Raw genomic sequence first — 22,876 nt, 5'->3', positions numbered from 1 at the left:
CTCCGCAGAGAGAAATTATGATGTGAGAGATAGGGAATTGTTGGCCATCAAGTTGGCTTTTGAGGAATGGCGCCATTGGCTAGAGGGAGCCAGACACCCTATTACCGTGTTTACTGACCATAAAAATCTGGCCTACTTGGAGTCAGCCAAGCGTCTGAACCCGAGACAGGCCAGATGGTCTTTGTTCTTTTCAAGGTTTAATTTTGTTGTCACGTTCCGCCCTGGGGTTAAGAATGTGAAGGCAGATGCCCTGTCACGTTGTTTTCCGGGAGGTGGGAATTTTGAAAACCCGGGTCCCATTTTGGCTGAAGGTGTGGTGGTCTCTGCTCTTTTTCCTGAATTGGAGGCAGAGGTGCAGGCAGCCCAGTCAGAGGCTCCTGATCTTTGTCCTCCTGTGAGGTTGTTTGTGCCTCTCGCTTTGAGACTTTTGAGATTTTTAAGGAACACCACGATACGGTCCTTGCTGGGCACCCGGGGGCAAGAGCCACACTGGATCTTATCGCTCGGAGATTCTGGTGGCCTGCGCTTCGTAAGTCGGTTGAGGGTTTTGTGGCAGCCTGCGAGACTTGCGCTCGTGCCAAAGTCCCTCATTCACGGACATCAGGTCCTCTCCTTCCCTTACCCATTCCTTCCCGTCCTTGGACACATCTGTCCATGGACTTCATAACGGACTTGCCTCGTTCCTCGGGGAAGACTGTGATTCTGGTGGTGGTGGACCGTTTTAGCAAAATGGTGCATTTCATCCCTTTTCATGGTTTGCCCAATGCTAAGACGCTGGCGCAGGCATTTATTGACCACATTGTCAAATTGCATGGTATTCCTTCAGACATAGTCTCTGATAGGGGCACGCAGTTTGTTTCCAGATTCTGGAAGGCTTTCTGTTATCGCTTGGGGGTTCGGTTGTCATTCTCTTCTGCTTTCCACCCGCAGTCGAATGGCCAGACAGAGCGCGTCAATCAGAATCTGGAGACATATCTGCGCTGTTTTGTGGCGGAGAATCAGGAGGATTGGTGTTCTTTTTTGTCCCTTGCTGAGTTTGCTTTAAATAACCGTCGTCAGGAGTCCTCTGATAAGTCACCATTTTTTGGTGCATATGGGTTTCATCCGCAGTTTGGGACTTTCTCGGGAGAGGGGTCTTCTGGTTTACCTGATGAGGACATATTCTCCTCGTCTTTGTCATCTATTTGGCAAAAGATTCAGGATAATCTAAAGAGCACGAGTGAGAGATATAAGCGTGTGGCAGATAAGAGACGTGTGCCTGGTCTGGACCTGAATGTTGGTGATCTGGTGTGGTTGTCTACCAAGAATATCAAATTGAAGGTTCCCTCCTGGAAGTTGGGTCCTAGGTTTATTGGGCCTTACAAGATCCTGTCTGTCATCAATCCTGTTGCCTACCGTCTTGATCTTCCTCAGACTTGGAAGATCCATTAATCCTTATTGAAACCTTATGTTCAACGCATTGTACCCTCGCCTTTGCCTCCTCCTCCGATTATGGTTGATGGAAATCTTGAATTTCAGTTCTCTAGGATTGTGGATTCTCGTCTTGTCCGTGGTTCCCTCCAGTACCTCGTTCATTGGGAGGGTTATGGTCCTGAGGAGAGGATGTGGGTCCCAGTGACGGACATTAAGGCCACTCGTCTCATCAGGGATTTCCATAGGTCCCATCCTGAGAAGGTGGGCCCTGAGTGTCTGGAGTCCACTCGTAGAGGGAGGGGTACTGTCACAACCAGACAGTTGAGAAGCTCTGACAGGAGCTTTCCAGATCCTCCTCCTTGAGTTTCTTTGTTTTGGTTAAGTTCCTCATCTCGTTAGTCTATCTCAGCTGTCATGCAGTTGGACTGATTGCTTCCCTTTAAGTTCCTCCCCATGATGCATTGGGTTGCGGCTTATACAACTTCCTGGAGTGTGTGTGCTTGCTGTTTCTATTTCCCAGTCCTCTGCAAGATAAGTGCTGTTCCTTTATTTGTGATTTTCTGTCTGCTGGATTTTCAGGTGACCCTGACTCCCTCCGTGTCTAGTGTAGGGAGCCGGTGGTCGTGTCCCCTCACTATTGTAGGGTCTTCAGGTATTAGATAGCCGAGGTACGTGGATATGCGCCCATCCACCTTTGGGGTGTTCGCATAGGCTGAGCAATTAGGGAGAGTGGCAGGTCTCATGTAGGGGTCTCCCTTTTGTTCCTTAGTTGTGGATCCAGTGAGTCATTATTGTATTGCATTGTCTTGTTTCCTGTACACCATCCGTGACAGATACACCCTTTACATACTGTCGTTCTATTCTACTATTAAACACCCATTTAGGGCAAGATCCTAAATTTGAAAAATATGAGGAGTGTGTCAAATAAGGGACGTGGCCCAGGTCGTGGTGCTGCTGGTGGAGCTCCTGTTGCAGGGAGAGGACGTGAAACCCCTTCCTCAGGTGCGAGTAGGCGACAAAACCTGCTGCAGTATTTGGTCTGGCCAAATGCTGCTCTACGAATGGTGAGGCCTGAACAAGTACAGGCGATAGTAGATTGGGTTGCTGACAGTGGATCCAGTTCTTTCCCATTGTCTCCCACCCAGTCTCCTGCTGAAAGACCATAGTTGGCACCTGCAGCCGATGTCCATCAGTCTTTCACCTCACCCCCTTGCAAATCAGCCAAGCAGTCTGAGCCCCAAGTCATGCAGCAGTCTCTTCTGCTTTTTGATGACTCTGTTAGCAGGGTTTTCCAGGGCCATCCACCTAGCCCTGCCGCAAAAGTGGAAGAGATTGAGTGCACCGATGCCCAACTACTTCTCTTTCAAGATGAGTACATGGGAGGACCATCACAGCACGTCTCGGATGATGACGAAACATAGGTGCCAACTGCTGTGGCCTTCGAAAGTGTGCAGACTGACAAGAAAGGCAGGGGTGAAGACTGGGTGGAAGATGCTGTGGAGGACGATGAGGTCCTTGACCCCACATGGAATCAAGGTCATGCGAGTGAGCCTTAAGCGCCTTAAGCGAGGCGCCTTAAGTGAGCAATCAGAGCCTTAAGCGAGGCATAAACGTTCTCAACCTGAGCACAACCTGCATGACCAGGCATTAAAGTGCAAAGCATGAGCTACAGTGGAGTGGACACCTCAAAAATCAAGAAAGGTCTCTGGCTCCTCCTGCTTCCTCTTCTGCTGCAGTCGCGGCCTCTTCATCCACCTCTGGAATGGCAGTGCCACCTGGCACCCCGCAAACAGAGGATCTGCCAGCAACACCAACACCTGGGTCACCAAGCATCTCCACAATTTCTCACGGAAACGTTCAGCTCTCCATATCCCAAACGCTGGAGAGGAAGAGGAAGTACCCCCCTACACACCCGCGATCCCTAACCCTGAATGCCAGCATTTCTAAATTACTGACCTTTGAAATGTTGTCATTCCGTCTGGTGTAGACGGATAGTTTTAAAGGCCTTATGGCGGTGGCTGTCCCACAGTACATCGTGCCCAGCCGCCACTACTTTTCAAGGTGAGCCATCCCTTCCCTTCACAACCAAGTAGGGGACAAAATCAGGTGTGCACTGCGCAACGCCATTTGTGGCAAGGTGCATGTGACTACGATACGTGGACAAGTAAGCACGGTCAGGGCCGTTATATCTCCATAACAGCACACTGGGTAAATGCAGTGGTGGCTGGGCCTGAGGCTGATAGCAGTTTGGCGCATTTCCTTCCACCACCGAGGATTGCAGGGCGCTTCAGTTTGCCTCCTGTTGCTTCCTCCTCCTACTCTGCTTCCTCATCCTCTACCAGCTCCTCATCCGGTCAGCGTAACACCTTCACCACCATCTTCAGCACAGCCAGGGGTAAACGACAGCAGGCAGTTTTAAAACTTATCTGTTTGGGGGACAAACCCCACACCGCGCAGGAGCTGTGGATGGACCTTGAACAATAGACCGATGAGTGGTTTGTGCCAGTCAGCCTCAAGCCCGGCCTGGTGGTGTGCGATAATGGGCGAAATCTCGTTGCAGCACTGGGATTACCCGATTTGACGCACATTCCTTGCCTGTCGCATGTGCTGAATTTGGTGTTGCAGAGACTCGTTAAAAATTAACCCGATATGTCAGAGCTGCTGCATAAAGTGCGTGCCGTCTGTGTGCACTTTCGGCGTTCTCACCATGCTGCTGCTCGCCTGTCAGCGCTGCAGCGTAACTTCGGCCTTCCCGCTCACCGCCTCATATGCGACGTGCCCACAAGGTGGAACTCCACCTTGCACATGCTGGCCAGACTGTGCGAGCAGCAGCAGGCGATAGTGGAGTTTCAGCTGCAGCACGCACGGGTGAGTCGCTCGGCGGAACAGCACCACTTCACCACCAATGACTGGGCCTCCATGCGAGACCTGTATTCCTTGTTGCGCTGTTTCGAGTACTCCACCAACATGGCCAGTGCCGATAACGCCGTTCTCAGCGTTACTATCCCACTTCTATGCCTCCTTGAAAAAATGCTCCTGGCGATGATGGAAGAGGATGTGGCACAGGAGGAGGAAGAGGGATCATTTCGTAGGGTTTCCGGACAGTCATTCCAAAGTGGCTCCGAGGGTGGGTTCCTGCACCCACAAACCCAAGGTACACAATTGTTCAGCCAGGGCACAGTTCTGGAGGATGAGGAGGTGGAGGATGAGGAGGTGGAGGATGAGGAGGAGGAGATGGAGGAGGAGGAACCATGTTCACAGCAGGGTGAGACCCAGACTAGCTCATGGCCATCACTGGTGCGTGGATGGGGGGATACAGAGGACACAGACGATACACCTCCCACAGAGGACAGCTTTTCATTGCCACTGGGCAACCTGGCACACATGAGCGATTTCATGCTGCAGTGTCTCGGCAACGACCGCCGAGTTGCCCACATTCTAACTTGTGCTGATTACTGGGTGGCCACGCTGCTGGATCCCCATTACAAGGACAACGTACCGTCCTTAATTCCCTCACTGGAGCGTGATCGTAAGATGCGCGAGTACAAGCGCACGCCGGTAGATGCGCTGCTGGTGGCATTCCCACCTGACAGCGGGGGCACAGTGGAAGCACAAGATGAAGGCAGAGGACGAGGAAGAGGTTGACAACGCAGCTGGGTCACCGCCAGCACTTTAGAAGGCAGGGTTAGCATGGCCGAAATGTGGAAAAGCTTTGTCAGCACGCCACAACAACCATCACCACCAGCTGATATGAAGCGTCTTAGCAGGAGGCAGAATTTCACCAACATGGTGGAGCAGTATGTGTGCACACGCCTACACGTTCTGAATGACGGGTCTGCCCCCTTCAACTTCTGGGTCTCCAAATTGGGCACATGGCCTGAGCTTGCCCTTTACGCCTTGGAGGTGCTGGCCTGCCCTGCAGCCAGTGTATTATCTGAACGTGTGTTTAGCACGGTACGGGGCGTCATCACAGACAAGCGCAGCCGAAGGTCCACAGCCAATGTGGACAAGCTCACGTTCATTAAAATGAACCAGGCATGGTTCCCTCAGGACTTGTCCGTACCTTGTGCAGAATAGACATGTATACCGGCACTAAGCAGCCATTGTTATACTGCAGCGCAATTGCTCATGTTTGTATTTTGGATATTTCACACTCTTTTGGAGTGTACCTTAATTTTACAAAATTAAATTAAAACCAAAAACCTGTGTTGGCTATCTCGTCCTCCTCCACCGCCGCTTCCACCTACTCCGCTACGTCCACCGCCTCCTCAAACTCCTACTCCATATGGAACTCCACCTCATAAATCCATTTTTTTTGTACGTGTTTTATTTTATATCATTTCACTACTTTGTAATTTATATTTTCTGGTGAAATTCACCAATTTTTGGGTGTATAGTACCACTGCTATACCTAGTAGACAGGTTAAACAAAAAAAAATTATTGTCAGTTATATATTCTGGTGAAATTCACCAATTTTTGGGTGTGATGTACCACACCTATACCTAGTAGACTGAAAAAAAAAAATAATAATATGTCAGTTAAATTTTTGGTGAAATTCACCAATTTTTGGGTGTAATATACCCCTCCTCTACCTAGTTGACAGCTTAATAAATTTCAATAATTTTTCTGTTACATTCTTGGGTTGACATTATACAATTTTAGACGTGAATAAACACCTGCTATGCATAGGTGACAGGGAATAAAATTTAATATATTATTCAGTAATTAATGCGCGCCACAACCTTTCATTCAATGCTTAAACTTTGAAAAGTTGTCACACTTTTACTCTTTAATAATTTCTCCCATATTTCAACTCTATAATTTTTAATTTGAAAAAATGAATCCTACCTTGGATGTGGTCTCTCTTTCTCAAGCTCCCTCTCTGGCCTGGAACCCTGATTCCCCGCCACACGTGTTCACCATGGTAGGCGCATAAAAGAACATCGAAAGTTGATAGAGCAGATATCAAATTGGATCGTGAACATCACGGGGAAGTGCGACATGGTGGGGCACTAAGTGTGCACACGCCTACACGAACTGACTGACAGCTGTCAGCCCCTGCAACTTCTGGGTCTCCAAATTGGGCATATAGCCTGAGTTTGCCCTTTACCCCTTGGAGGTGCTGGCCTGCCCTGCAGCCAGTGTATTGTCTGAACGTGTGTTTAGCACGACTGGAGGGGGTTATCGCATGTTATTTTTCCCAATGTTTTGGGGTGTACCCTAATTTTAAAAATAAAATTTAAAACCAAAAAGCAGTGTAGGCTACCTCCTCCTTTTCCACAGCCGCCTTCACCTACACCACCACATCCACCGCCTCCTCAACCTCCTACTCCATATGGACCTGGTCCTCCTACATCAAGATTATTATTTTTTATTTTTAGGTATTTTATGTTATTTAAAGTCATTTCCCTATCCACATTTGTTTGCAGAGCACTTGCCATGCTCTTAACCACATTTTGACGACATTTGCAGCCCTCTAGCCCTTTCCATGACATTTTTAGAGCCATTTTAGTGCTCATAAGTTCGGGCCCCCATTGACTTCAATGGGGTTCGGGGTCAAGTTCGGGTCCGAACCCGTCGAACCCAAACATCCAGGTGTCCGCTCAACTCTACTAGATAGTACATTTGCGGCCTGCGCTGCATTTCTGACAGTCAAATAAAACCGTTAAATACTGCTGTTACATTGTCGGTTGATAAAAGCACACTTTGTGCTAGATAGTACATTTGCGGCCTGCGCTGCATTTCTGACAGTCCAATAAAACACAACTATATCTGCAGAGCTTGAACATAGGGGGACAATGTGTGGATAGACTAATGTAAGCAAACTACCTGTAGTTGCCTCAAAAAACTGATTAAATGGAATAGGTGACTGTGCTCCTACACACAGACGTTCACACTTGTCTGACACTACGTCAGTAGCTGTCAAGACGCATTCACACACTGTACACACACTGCTAAGCGCTCCACCTAGCTCAAAAACCTTTCTATATTGAATGACATGTCTTACACAAGGACTTCTAAGCAAATAAGCAACATTGGAGGAGACAACATCTGTTTAAAACAATCAACTGCCCCCAACATGTTTCACCAGATCACTGGCTTCTTCAGGGGTTTGGGCAGAATTGAAGACAACAGACATGATGGTGGTATATATGCTGCAATTCTGTGATTGATTGTTGTGGTAGCTAATTGCTGTTAAGCAAGCTACACCAAGTGACAAATGAGAACGCAAGAGATTTGGAATAGCTTCCCTCCCTATTTTGTTGTTGACAAATTAAAGCAGGGCAGAGGAGGTCTCCTTATGACATCGTGCGCAAGCTGTCACAGCACTCCAACTTAGAAAATCAGCGAGATGATGCTTTCCAAAGCGCATGTCCTACGCAGGTGGCGGGTGCGTGAGCACTCAGTCTCTAGTAGTCAAGACACCGAGTGCCTTTACCCATGTGCACCAACTAAAAAGTAAGGCAAATCAAGACATGCCCAGTGCGCATGTCCTGTGCCGGCAGCCGATGCGTGAGCACTTGGTTAACATAAATAAAAAATAAAGAAGAAAAAATAAATTGGGTGGAATTTTGATATCCATCATCCACTGGTGCCAAATATACAGTCAGGTCCATAAATATTGGGACATCAACACAATTCTAACAATTTTGGCTCTATACACAACCACAATGGATTTGAAATTAAACAAACAAGATGTGCTTTAACTGCAGACTGTCAGCTTTAATTTGAGGGTATTTACATCCAAATCAGCTGAACAGTGTAGGAATTACAACAGTTTGCATATGCGCCTCCCACTTGTTAAGGGACCAAAAGTAATGGGACAATTGGCTTCTCAGCTGTTCCATGGCCAGGTGTGTGTTATTCCCTCATTATCCCAATTACAATGAGCGGATAAAAGGTCCAGAGTTAATTTCAAGTGTGCTATTTGCATTTGGAATCTGTTGCTGTCAATTCTTAAGATGAGATCCAAAGAGCTGTCACTATCAATTAAGCAAGCCATCAGTAGGCTGAAAAAACAAAACAAACCCATCAGAGAGATAGCAAAAACATTAGGCGTGGCCAAAACCACTGTTTGGAACATTCTTAAAAAGAAGGAATGCAATGCACCGATGAGCTCAGCAACACCAAAGGACCCGGAAGACCACAGAAAACAACTGTGGTGGATGACCGAAGAATTCATTCCCTGGTAAAGAAAACACCCTTCACAACAGTGAGCCAGATCAGGAACACTCTCCAAGAGGTAGGTGTATGTGTGTCAAAGTCAACAATCAAGAGAAGACTTCACCAGAGTGAATACAGAGGGTTCACCACAAGATGTAAACCATTGGTGAGCCTCAAAAACAGGAAGGCCAGATTAGAGTTTGCCAAACGACATCTAAAAAAGCCTTCACAGTTCTGGAACAACATCCTATGGACAGATGAGACCAAGATCAACTTGTACCAAAGTGATGGGAAGAGAAGAGTATGGAAAAGGAAAGGAACTGCTCATGATTCTAAGCATACCACCTCATCAGTGAAGCATAGTGGTGGTAGTGTCATGGCTTGGGCATGTATGGCTGCTAATGGAACTGGTTCTCTTGTATTTATGGATGATGTGACTGCTGACAAAAGCAGCAGGATGAATTCTGAAGTGTTTCGGGCAATATTATCTGCTCATATTCAGCCAAATGCTTCAGAACTTATTGGACGGTGCTTCACAGTGCAGATGGACAATGACCCAAAGCATACTGCAAAAGCAACCAAAGAGTTTTTTAAGGGAAATAAGTTGAATGTTATGCAATGGCCAAGTCAATCACCTGACCTGAATCCGATTGAGCATGCATTTCACTTGTTGAAGAAAAAACTGAAGGAAAAATGCCCCAAGAACAAGCAGGAACAGAAGACAGTTGCAGTAGAGGCCTGGCAGAGCATCACCAGGGATGAAACCCAACGTCTGGTGATGTCTATGTGTTCCAGACTTCAGGCTGTAATTGACTGCAAAGGATTTGCAACCAAGTATAAAAAAATGAAAGTTTGATTTATGATTATTATTCTGTCCCATTACTTTTGGTCCCTTAGCAAATGGGAGGCACATATGCAAACTGCTGTAATTCCTTCACCGTTCACCTGATTTGGCTGTAAATACCCTTAAATTAAAGCTGACAGTCTGCAGTTAAAGCACATCTTGTTCGTTTCATTTCAAATCCATTGTAGTAGTGTATAGAGCCAAAAATGTTAGAATTGTGTCGATGTCCCAATATTTATGGACTTGACTGTATACAAATGCATTCTATTATTGACTGCCACAGTATGACTCTTGTGCTGCCAAACTGCATAACTGTGCCAACCACTAGCGTCATCTATGTTTATTTGCTCACTAAACTGAAAACTAACCATAAATATGTAATCCAACTTTGATTGCCTCCCTAAATGGTCTATAAAAATGAGGAAAAGGTGAATCCTTCATTGAGTCCCTTCGTATGTTGGCAGATACGTTGCCTGAACTCTTGTGAGGTCTTGCCCACATAGATCTTATGACAGGGACATTGTGCAATATATATGATACCCTTAGTTTTGCAATTGATAAACTGTCTAATCTGATATTCCTTTTGGTCCACAGGGTTGACAAATGTCCTAGATTTTTTGATGAGCGGACAAAAAACACAGTCTCCACAGAGAAAGTGTCACGAGGGTATCGAGAACCACGCCTGACTCCGTTATACCCGGGGTCAGGAAGTCGCAGCGGTTGGCTGCACGCTCTATTTAAGATAGGGCTGTTTTCCTTATGGTAGCTTTCTGGGTTTGCTTAGCAAACCCTTTTTTGCTCACTCAGGGATCCGTAGCTCCTTCTCCTCAGCTGTTCCTTGTCCAGCATTCCCAGACCTCCTTATATTCCTCTCTCACACTTCTCTGGTTGCCAGAGATAGAGCTTCCTGCCTGGACATCTATTCTGACCTTCTGGAGCTGTGTTGCTGCGTTCGCTGGGAGTTGGTCCAGAACGCTACCCTCCGGATCCCTGTTGGACCTTTTTGGTTTATAGTGGTCGCCCACCTGGGTGTATGTGTTTGTCTGTTTTGTCTGTCCTCTCCCTGGTGTTTCCCTCTTAGTGATAGTGGTGTGGACTAGCGATCCCACCGGCCTGTTCACTATCCAGGGCTCATATTAGGGAAAGCCAGGGTTTAGGCACGTGATCGCCGCACGGGTGAGGAACCCGTCTAGGGACGTCAGGGCAGTCAGGTGCCAGCCGCAAGGTGAGTTAGGGGTCACCACCTTTCCCTCTCCCTTGGGCAGGGCTTTCCCTGTTTTCCTCCCTGTGCGTGACGTCGGTCATTACAGAAAGGTGCCAACAGTCCCCGACCTCAACCAAGTTACCTTTGGAGGTTCTGACCGAAAGAGACTATGGACCAAAATGTCCTTGAGATTTGTTTCCCCTACTGTAAGGGATACTGAGATGTTCAGTTGTAACCGCTCTAAGATAGTTGACAGCCCTCAACACATGCCAGTGCTTTTTTAAGATCTGACATCTGACAACCTGTGTTGGGGGGATGGCCGGTTCCGTAGTCAGCAAGTCCTCACGCCTAACACCCTTTGCGCGCAAAGGTCCTATGTAGGACCTTTTTGGGATATCCTCTAGCTCTAAACTTGTTATACAGGTTAATACTTTCCTGTATAAAACTTGAATTCTATGAGCAGTTCCTGCGCTCCCTAAAATATTGGCCTATAGGTATCCCCTTTTTTAGGGGGTGTGGGTGAAGACTATTCCAATGCAACAGATTATTAGTTGCTGTAGGTTTTCGGTATATCTCAGTGAGGATGTGGCCACCAGGGTCCAAGGTAAGTCTGAGATCCAAGAAAGTGAGAGTGTTGTCATTGATTTCTGACGTAAATCTCATTCCTATATCATTACAGTTGAGTGCCTCCATGAATTGGTGAAATGTGTCATGGGTCCCTTCCCAAAGGATAAGTACATCATCAATGTACCTACCCCAAAATAAAATGTGTTTGGTGTAATTATGGAAATCATTGGTGAAAACTATGGTGTCTTCCCACCACCCCAAAAACGAATTTGCATAATTAGGTGCGCATTTACTGCCCATAGCGGTCCCGACTAATTGTAAATAGAAGTGTCCATCAAAAAGAAAAAATTCTAAGAAGAAAGTGTAATATGGTTAAAATCCCCCCTTTATTTTTCTCTCCGTCAGTGGCATTATATCTACCCCTTACCGTAGTTAAAGTGTCAGTGCATCTATTGATAGCACAGGCCATGCGCACAGGCCATCTCACATCGCTATCAGATTTTAAGTCGGCACGCATGGGCAGCAGAGCACCTTTTTAAAAGGAAACATTTTTTTTTCTTCTTTATTTTTTATGTTTGTTAACCAAGTGCTCACGCATCGGCTGCCGGCGCGCATGTCTTGATTTCCCTTACTTTTTAGTTGGTGCGCATGGGTAAAGGCACTCGGTGTCTTGACTACTAGAGACTGAGTGCTCACGCACCCGCTGCCTGTGCAGGACATGCGCTTTGGAAAGCATCCTCTCGCTGATTTTCTAAGTTGGAGTGCTGTGACAGCTTGCGCATGATGTCATAAGGAGACCTCCTCTGCCCTGCTTTAATTTGTCAACAACAAAATAGGGAGGGCAGCTATTCCAAATCTCTTGCGTTCTCATTTGTCACTTGGTGTAGCTTGCTTAACAGCAATTGGCTACCACACAAGTCAATCACAGAATTGCAGCATATATACCACCATCATGTCTGTTGTCTTCAATTCTGCCCAAACCCCTGAAGAAGCCAGTGATCTGGTGAAACATGTTGGGGGGTAGTTGATTGTTTTAAACAATTGCTGTCCACTCCAATGTTGCTTATTAGCTTAGAAGTCCTTGTGTAAGACATTTCATCCAATATAGCAAGGTTTTTGAGCTAGGTGGAGCGCTTAGCAGCGTGTGTGCAGTGTGTGAACGCGTCTTGACAGCTACTGACGTAGTGTCAGACAAGTGTGCTGTGAACGTCTGTGTGTAGGAGCACAGTCACCTATTCCATTTAATCAGTTTTTGGAGGCAACTACAGGTAGTTTGCTTACATTAGTCTATCCACACATTGTCCCCCTATGTTCAAGCTCTGCAGATATAGTTGTGGTGAATAGGAGATTGTGCACATCTCCCTCACCTTGGCAGCAACTAATCTGTCAACTCTTTGGGGTGGAAACAAAGTGTTTTAATTGTTTGTTATGGCTCACAGCCGTTTTATCATTATGTCGAATTAAAAGTGAAGTTTTAATACACACTTTATACCTGGGTCAAGATAGGTCTAGGCCATTCTTGACATTATGTGTATACAAATACCTTTACCCAGGTTAGGTCCCCCACCCCTTTTTTTGTAAATGATATTTCATACACGGTCCCTTTGTCTTTTGCCTTATGGGCAGTCATAGTCATTCCCTGAGCTACATCATACCACATTGTGGCCTGGTCATATTTGTTATGGTCCTCCAACCACCCCTTACAATTAGTAAGAAAATTCTGCCATACTGATTCATCCAATGTCCCATTCACACCTGCTCCTAATTTCTTTAACATTTGTCTACAGTCTTTGGTTGCTTCAGTGCCCTTTACGCATTGCATAATTTCAATTGCAGAGACCCATTTCTCTGCTTCCTTCTCAGATGAATGCTTATGTCTCATTCACACGTCCGTGCTCAAATCCGTGAGCAGGTGGTCAGTTATGCATCCGTGAAGCTGTCCATGAAGGATCCGTGTTGGGTCCGTGTGTCAGTTTTTTGCTGTCCGTGTTGCATCCGTGTTTCACTGACACTGAACAGCTGAAAATAATTTTTAAAGCATCTCTTCTTAATGATTCGTGAAACACGGATGCAACACGAATGGCATCCATGTTGCATCCGTGGTTTTCACGGACTCACTAACTATAATTGGCGTGAGGGATCCGGGAACACAGACCAAGATAGGACATACATCCGTGCTGAAAAGACGGACCCACGGACCGTGCTAAAACACTGATGTGTGAATACACACATTCAAATGAATGGGGATTTGTACTGTCCACGGAGAACATGTACAGCACACGTATGTGAAACACTGACGTGTGAATGAGGCTTTACTCTGTGTAGCCCCCATCCCGTGGGTGGCTCCTTGTAATTCACTATCCAGGTACTCACACACCTGGTGAATTACAACAGTGCTGTGGACACATTTCCGAGGCAGCACCACTTTCCTCAACTACCAGTGGTGCTATGGACACACTTCCGAGGCAGCACTATCCACTGGTGGCAACACTACAGTATAGTCTTGCCCATACACAGAGTAACTCACACGTCCTCTTTGGGGTTACACGCTGGAAACCCCTTAAACCCCACCACGTTTTTTCTATGGCACAGGAAGCACACAAACACTGCTATGCAAATTATTATAACTGCAACCAGCCAATTCAAACTGGTATCATAATAGCACGCATGTATACAATATTCAGCACAGGAGTTTGCAGTAACTTAGTAATTCTTCTGCATACAATATCAGCAGACACTTAGTACATGTGAGTTCTCACAACATGACATAACATCGAAACAACCGCTGACCTCTGGCGCCCTTCTAGGTACCAACAAGGAACTGCAGGGACCCTATCCAATCTTACTGGACAGCTTTATACACTGCTACTTCCTACAGCCTCCTCCAGGATAGGTCCATCAACCTTTTCTCCACCAGAACTAGAGGCCTCCAGAGACAGGACCGGACAAGCCAGTCAGCGAGCTCTAGACTTTCAGCTTGGCTCAAGGGCAGCAGGGTCAGACTCTTCCTAGTTTCCGCTTATCTCAGCCACTCACACATTCGTGCATTCATACGCCTACAGACAGTTTGCACATATAGGGGAATTGAGCAAACATTCACCAAGAGCAAGGTGCGGGCACCACGTAATGTTGTGGCAGACCTAGGGTCAGTCACGTGAGGATCGAGCCACGTGTTCAAGCTGAATGACGTCAACGGAGAAAAATTACAGAAGTCAGCACACAGGTTAAAATTCTGCCAGGATCCCAAATTGGGAGTGTCCTAGGCCGTTTATTTATACCCTTTTCAAGGGTGTAACCTCTTAAAGTATCGAGAACTGTACACTGCTTTTTCAGCACGTACACAGCTTATCTTATCTCAACACACACTTACTAACTTCTTTAGTTTTAACTTATGTCATCGGCTCGCCATCTTCATCTTCTTATAGCCACACAGAAATTTTAACACAAAAGTTCTTTATGAAATGGAAGTCACAGGAAAGCTGGATACTTCTTTAACACTTCCCATAAGCCCTTGCTCTCCTCACATGAACTAGCAGGACCTATCAGAATGCAGATAACCTCCCCCACTAGTGTGTATCCTCTCACATACAGCTAACAAGAGACAAGCCCTGCATTACATGAAATCAGTAAGTATTTGTTTTAGCCTCTTAATAGTCACCTGTCCACCTGTCAGCTCTGCAGCGGCTCTCTCATTCTCCTCCGCACTGACCGGGGGGGGGGGGGGGGGGCTGCTTTAGCTGCTCATATCTCTGGTTTGATACCAGCTAGAGATATGGCCTTTGTATTGTCTGAAAGCTGACAGCAGAATGACAGCAATATGTTCAGTACAGGGGAAGATATCACTGATAGAAATTGAGATGCTCTGAGTGAAGCTGAAAGTGAAAATAAAAGCAGGTTTTACCAGCGATTATTTTCGACTCACTTGGACTTTAGCTGTCATTCTGGTGTTCAAAGCCTGGACTGTCAGATTCCAAACAAGACTAGTTGCATTATTCTAGCTGCTACCATTCAGGAGAAATCACCATCTAAAGCAGCCCTCCCCCTCAACTTTCTGCCCAAGCCCAGGCACTCAGAACTGTGTTCCTCCTCCCAGTGCTAATCCGTCTTTTGTTTATAATACAGAGGAGACGGCCTGCACATGACAACGCTGTGGGAAGAGGCTGCAGAATAGGAAAGTAGCACACATTTCTGGGATTTATTATCAGGTAAAACTGAAAATGATTAAATTTTAAAGCACAAAAGCATTTATACAGCAGGGTGTAGTATACCATTAGGGTATAAAAAATGAAACGGAAGTTACACTTTAAAGATAGGAAGCGCAATGCTATGTCCTTCCCTTTCCACAAACACATTGAAGACACTGCTACTGCACTGCAGTATCCATGCCCCTAACATATTTGCCTAATGTCTTTTGGGCGTTAAAATATGCAGATTCAGAAAAAAATGTCCTCTACTGTAAAACAGAAGTCAATCTACTCTGCAATTATTTCCCCACCACCACCCCTACACCAAAACTTGAAGTGCTGGAGATGCACCAACATGGATTTCGGCTTAGTATTTCATATTATCACTCAGAGATGTAAACCGTCTGCTGCCCTTTGAATTATAAGACACACATGCTATTTTCCTAAACTTCCACCCAATTTCTTTTAATTTGAACTGTGTGGAGATGCACCAACATGTATTTTTGCCTACCATTTCACTTTATCACTTTTATATTATCCTCCATTACCCTGCATATTGTAAGGCATGTATATGCTGTTTTCACAAACTTCAACCAAAAAAAAAATACATTTCAACTGTGTGGAGATCCAACACAGATTTCAGTCTATTATTATTATTATTATTATTATTAATTATTAAAGTGCCATTCATTTCGTGGTGCTATGCATATGAAAAGGGTATACATACATACATAATACAGAAAATTGCAATAAGTATGAACAAGACAAGTTAAAAACTGGTACAAAAGGAGAGAGGACAGTGTCCATGAGGGCTTACAACCTACATTCACATTAGCACTCAGAGATATAATCATATGCTACCTGAGTATTGTAGGACACAGTAATATGCTATTTTTCCAAACTTCTACCCCAAAAAAAAGTAATTTCAACTGTGTGGAGATGCACTGACATGGATTTTGGACTAGTATTTCACGTTGTCACTGAGATTTCAAATACTATCCACCCTCTGGTCTGATTAGTAAAACAATTGTTTCACATACTAAGCTTTCCTCCCCTCCCACAAAAGTTTTTCTCTCAAAATGGCAAAAAAGAAATGTCCTTGAAGGTAGCTGCTGTTGATATTCTGCAGAAGCTGCACCTGATTTATAAGGCAGTAATTGCAGCTGGAACATACTTCCAGGCATACCCAGCCTCAGCTCCTCACTTCTCACTCCCTAGCTGACAACTTTTCCTGCCTTTCCTTATTTTACACACTGGCTGATCCAGGGAAAGGGTCAACGGGTCAATTACCCCCCCTCCACCTCGAGAATATAGTGAGAGTCAAGGCGGAGAACGGATTGGGGGAGATGAGCGCTTCATTGTGGAAGCGCTCATCTCCATAATCATCTGTATCGCCATCCTCAGGACAGCGATACAGATGGCTATGCTGCGGCAGGGGAGGGAGATGCATCTCCCTTCCCTGTTCCTCTTCTAATAGGCTGCGCGCCTTGTGCTGGCAGCCTATCAGAGGCCGGTGCATCACACCGCCTGAGCCGTACAGCGCGGGACACAGGCTGGAAGAGACCTGCATTGCATCGCTGCCATGGAGGTAAGTATAAGTGTTTTTAATTTTACGGGACAATACTTGTGGCACATGATTTTTTTTTTTTTGGGAGGGGGCATGGAGAGGCACTTGTTACTGGCACATGATTGGGGGGGCATGGAGAGGCACTTGTTACTGGCATATGATTGGGGGGGCATGGAGAGGCACTTGTTACTGGCATATGATTGGGGGCATGGAGAGGCACTTGTTACTGGCACATGATTGTGAGGGCATGAAGAGGCACTTGTTACTGGCAAATGATGGGGGGGCATGGAGAGGCACTTGTTACTGGCACATGATTGGGGGGGCATGGAGAGGCACTTGTTACTGGCATATGATTGGGGGGCATGGAGTGGCACTTGTTACGGGCACATGATTGTGAGGGCATGAAGAGGCACTTGTTACTGGCACATGATGGGGGGCATGGAGAGGCACTTGTTACTGGCACATGATTGGGGGGGCATGGAGAGGCACTTGTTACTGGAACATGATTGGGGGGGCATGGAGAGGCACTTGTTACTGGCACATGATTAGGGGGCACGGAGAGGCACTTGTTACTGGCACATGATTGGGGGGCATCTATGGGGGCACCTCTTACTGGCACATTATTGGGGGGCACTATGGGGGCACTTGTTACTGGCACATTATTAGGGGGCACTATGGTGTCAATTCTTACTGGCAAATTATTGGGGGTACTATGGGGGCATCTACTGAGGCCACAAAGAAGGGGTATTTTATATGGGAAAGGGGGAGAGGAACACTATGGGGGCCTCTACTGAGGCCATAAAGAAGGGGTATTTTATATGGGGGGCTCTGTGTGGTACTAGTATTATCAGGGGGTTTATCGGTTTCTACAGTTTCTATAATATATATGGTTTCTATAATATTGGGGAGCACAGCGGCACATTATTGGGGGTAGTAGGATGATTTGTCCAGAAGATGGGAGGATGATGGAGAAGTAGTAAGCTAAGATTTTCTTTGTCAAACTGCACAGGCGAAAAATGGCTGAGAAATGATGGGCTGGTCTGAAGGTCTGAAAGGAGAAGATGAGGAAAGAGAACATCTACATCAAAGGAGACGTCACTGGATGTAAGAGGTATGTGGGGCTGTATAGCAAGTACAGCAAAATGCAGTGTGGGGGAGGGGGGGACTTAGAGAATTGGGCCACATTCATTGGGGATTGGGCCCCGGATCTTTTTCAACCCTAGCAATGCCCCTGACCTCCACTCATTCCACTATTCCCCACCCACGGACGCCGTGACTGGCATCTCAACAGCAGCAGCAGAAAGTGACGTCATGTTCTAGGTGGTTTATAGACCGGGAGGCTTAGCGGCTACTTCCTGCGAAGCTAAACCTGTCTGGAAAGATCGGCCATGATGAGAAGGTCAAAATAGCATATCTGTGTGATATCATCGTGTGCTGGGAAGGCTGTTACTGGAAATGCAGTGGTAGATTGAAAGGAAAATATTACTGATAGCAGACAAAGGCTGTGTATGATACTCCCGGCTGAACCACTGTATCTGAGCTTATCATGTGTCATACTGCTTGCTGAGCTACCTAAGCTTATCATGTGTAATTGGGCAGACTAGATGGGCCAAATGGTTCTTTTCTGCCGACACATTCTATGTTTCTATGTAATACTGCCTGCTGAACCACATATCTAAGCTTACCATGTGTAAGGGCTCATGCACATGGCCGTGCCTGTATTGTGGCCTGCAATAACAGTGGGTCCGCAATATACGGGAACTGGACGTGTGCCCACAGTATGATGGATACAGAGGAAGTGCCCCTCCATAGACCAGGCTCTGGATCCGCCACAGATTTTACACAATTCTTTATTCTAGCCTTTCCCTTCAGTGTCCCTGACATTACAATAGAAGCTTGACTATGACTGAACAGTATCCCTAAGATTATTTTTTGTCAGAAACTCCAAGACCCTCATTCACTGCACACTATTTTACTGGATTTGTCTGAAATAAAACCCGAAGCTTTCAGATGAAAATGAGGAAAGTACGTAACGAACTCTGTTTGTTACGAATTGGTTCACTCATATTTATTTTAAACCTTTCTTCTCAATCAATTAGTTACCCAAATTATGTTGTAGATACTATTTCAATAAGTAGGGAATGTCTTGAGTTGGTGAGTAAAAAGAGAACTGTACAGAAGACATTTAAGGTTATTAGAAATGTTTACATGTACTGTAACTTAAAGTTTGGTGACTTCCCTTTGCTGATGTAAATGGACTCATTATCAAAGTACCCATACGAAGGGTAAGCAGACTAAGAAGTAACTTTGGCAAAAAATACCTCATTTATTTAAATTGGCTGATCTACAATACTTAGGAGGAAATTCATTTCTCAGGAGCACCTGAGCAAATCTTTGAGCAAAAGCCTGAAGGCAAAAACAAAGACAGTACACATCCAACGCATACTTCATTAAATATAACTAAGGTAAATATAATCAAAATAATCCTTCATTAAGCTGATAATAGACACCAACATTTAAAACTATCTGAAATCACAAAAAAGCTCACAAGACAATTGGAGGGTAATTTAGGCTACTTTCACACTAGCGTTTTAGTTTTCCGATATTGAGCTCCGTCATAGGGGCTCAATACCGTAAAAAAAAACTTCAGTTTTGTCCCCATTTATTGTCAATGGGAACAAAACTGAACTAAACAGAACGGAATGTTTCAAAATGCATTTCGTTCCATTTAGTTGCGTTCCCATACCGGAGAGCAAACCGTAGCATGTTGTAGTTTGCTTTCCGTCCTGGAATGCGGAGCAAGACGGATCTGGCATAATCCCCAATACAAGTCAATGGGGACAGATCCATTTTCTGTGACACAATCTGACAATAGAAAATGGATCCGTCATCCATTGACTTTCATTGGGGGTCATGACGGATCCGTCTTGGCAATGTTAAAGATAATACAACCGGATCCATTCATAACAGATGCAGTTGGTTGTATTATCAGTAACAGAAGCATTTTTGCTGAACCCTGCCGGATCCAGTAAAAACGCTAGTGTGAAAGTAGCCTTATCATAAATACGCCAATTTTTGGCGTACATCTTGAACAGATTTTTTACTTTCCCCTGCTCCCGCCAGGTATAAAGAACACATCCATGATCACATAAGTATACCGAAATCTACAATAAGATTGGGATACACTATGTTGCCTCTGCCACACCACTTTGTGGAGAAAAAACATCTAGTGTGTGATTCCAGATATTGGAGCAGGTAACTCAGCCAAGACAAGGAGGTAATGGACATTACTTCTTAAACAGCGAGCATCATATTGGATACAGAAGCTTGGAACATTGACACCTAATGGACTTAGGGCTCTTTCACACTTGCGTTCTTTTCTTCCGGCATAGAGTTCCTTCGTCGGGGCTCTATGCCGGAAGAATCCTGATCAGTTTTATCCTAATGCATTCTGAATGGAGAGAAATCCGTTCAGGATGCATCAGGATGTCTTCAGTTCCGGACCGGAACGTTTTTTGGCCGGAGAAAATACTGCAGCATGCTGCGCTTTTTGCTCCGGCCAAAAATCCTGAACACTTGCCGCAAGGCCGGATCCGGAATGAATGCCCATTGAAAGGCATTGATCCGGATCCGGCCTTAAGCTAAACGTCGTTTCGGCGCATTGCCGGATCCGACGTTTAGCTTTGTCTGAATGGTTACCATGGCTGCCGGGACGCTAAAGTCCTGGCAGCCATGGTAAAGTGTAGTGGGGAGCGGGGGAGCAGTATACTTACCGTCCGTGCGGCTCCCCGGGCGCTCCAGAGTGACGTCAGGGCGCCCCAGGCGCATGGATGACGTGATCACATGGCACGTCATCCATGCGCATGGGGCGCTCTGACGTCATTCTGGAGCGCCCCGGGAGCCGCACGGACTGTAAGTATACCGCTCCCCCGCTCCCTGCTCCTACTATGGCAACCAGGACTTTAATAGCGTCCTGGCTGCCATAGTAACACTGAACGCATTTTGAAGACGGACCCGTCTTCAAATGCTTTTAGTTCACTTGCGTTTTTCCGGATCCGACGTGTAATTCCGGCAAGTGGAGTACACGCCGGATCCGGACAACGCAAGTGTGAAAGAGGCCTTAATTGAGAATGACTTTTTTCAATAATATATAGCAATTTGTAACATGTATTTCAATATTTTTTCACAGACTCGCTGAATCTTCTCGCTTCTGGTAAGGGTGAGAATGTGGCAGGCGCAGCACTATGAAGTGCCTTTTGTGCTGTGGCATTAGAAGAATTTTGATATCTCAGACTTTTTAGTCTAACCAGACTATTACTCTGTAATTCCTCTAGCGCCGTTCTATGGAAACAGTAGGTTTAAAGAGCACACCAAATGCTTGAAATAACTTCTTTATTAACTTAAACTTTTCTTCATATGACACTGCCGCCTCTGCAGCAGATAATCCATGTACAAAACACGTGTTGCATAAAGATTCATAAAATGGCGGTATGCATAAGATGGTGGTTCAACTGTTCAATCTTTTCATTCAACATAAAATGGTGGATATATTTCTCTCTTCAGTATCTGTACTCTCACTTTAAGTTATTTAAGCACTTTATGATCTCTCTGAGAGGTATATCTGAGGTCTAACTAATAGTTCTACTTGCTCAACTTGGTTTGCAGTATGCAGTTAGAAGTAACTATTTGCAGATTGGTTGAGTATGATCTGGTATGGTTGTATGCAATTTGGATTGCAATTGGTCGCAATTTGGTGGAACTATTTTGACCTCTCTGCTTCCATAAAACACAGCTCTTAGTGGAGTGAATGTCTGTTCAGCTACTCTCCTCTGATGTAATGATCCTAGCATTTCTTGCTAAGGGAATTCCCCACACAGGCTGTGTGTGAGGCTGGCTGTGATTGGTCAAAACTCTTGCTATGTGTGAGGCTGGCGGTGATTGGTCAAGACTTCTGCCCAGCAACAACATTTTAACTCTATGCTTTCTGTTGTGTCTGCTCTGTCATTGAGCTTACCTCACATTATATAATGAATCTTAAAGGCATATTATCTTTTTATGCTTCTGTGAACACAAAATATAACTATTACATGACATCCAAAACATGAAGTCACAGTAAATAACTCTGCTTTTGTCTTTAACACACAAACATAGGAACTATATTAAGGTTATTGGCAGGTCTAGCTGTATAAACATAGAAGCTATATTAGCAACCTAGGACAGGTCTTAGCTGGCCAGCTACACTCCCACCAAAATTACCTATAATTCTATGTTCTTAGTGGTAGGACAAACATAAATTTGAGGAATTTTCCATCAGGTTCTCAACTTCCAAGTGTCTTTTATCACTCTTAAGCAGAACAACTAACTTCTGTATAGGACGTTCCAACTTGAGTGGAGTAGTGAGACGTTTTCCTTTTTTGTCAAGTTTTGAGTCTCCTATTTGCAACAACACTCTTCTTACTAGTTTGTCTTCATCCTTTTGAACTTCTAGAACGTTGGCCAATTTCCATTGACTTGTAGGTAAATCTTCTTCTTTCACTAACACTATGTCACCAACTTGAACATTTCTTCTGGGTGTTTGCCATTTACTTCTTAAAGGGAACCTGTCACCTGGAAAAGACAATTTACACTAATCACAGTACCTTAAAGTATCTCTCATAGTGTGCCCAAAGATGTATTCATATCTTCTTTCTGCGTTGTGCTGTCTCATAAAATCGACTTATAAAACTGTGTTTGGCACCTTTTTGAAGTCGTGCGGAAGTCATGGGTGCAGCGGCCTCCTTGACTCAACCGTCGGATAAGCCTGCCCCTATGCCGATTCTCCGCATATTGATAGACACGATCCCGGCTACGGCTCCCTCCCTCCCTGGCATCTGCATGTTCACTGCGCCTGTGCTGCAGTGCAAGCAGACAGTGATTGCGCTCACGCCGCAGG

The 22,876-nt window shown here is 45.5% G+C and overlaps 1 long non-coding RNA gene across 1 annotated transcript; it reads right to left on the bottom strand.

The window, feature by feature from the left end:
* Positions 1-294: 294 nt before the first annotated feature.
* Positions 295-22,697, bottom strand: LOC120987028. Its single transcript, XR_005775885.1, has 3 exons — positions 22,572-22,697; positions 18,039-18,042; positions 295-305 (listed from the first exon to the last, which is right to left on the bottom strand). It is a non-coding gene; the product is annotated as an uncharacterized LOC120987028 (long non-coding RNA).
* Positions 22,698-22,876: the final 179 nt, after the last annotated feature.

Source organism: Bufo bufo, chromosome 1, assembly GCF_905171765.1.
Source record: "Bufo bufo chromosome 1, aBufBuf1.1, whole genome shotgun sequence".
Classification (NCBI taxonomy): domain Eukaryota; kingdom Metazoa; phylum Chordata; class Amphibia; order Anura; family Bufonidae; genus Bufo; species Bufo bufo.
Note: the sequence above shows the minus strand (reverse complement) of the source record. Positions and strands in the feature narration are given on the sequence as shown.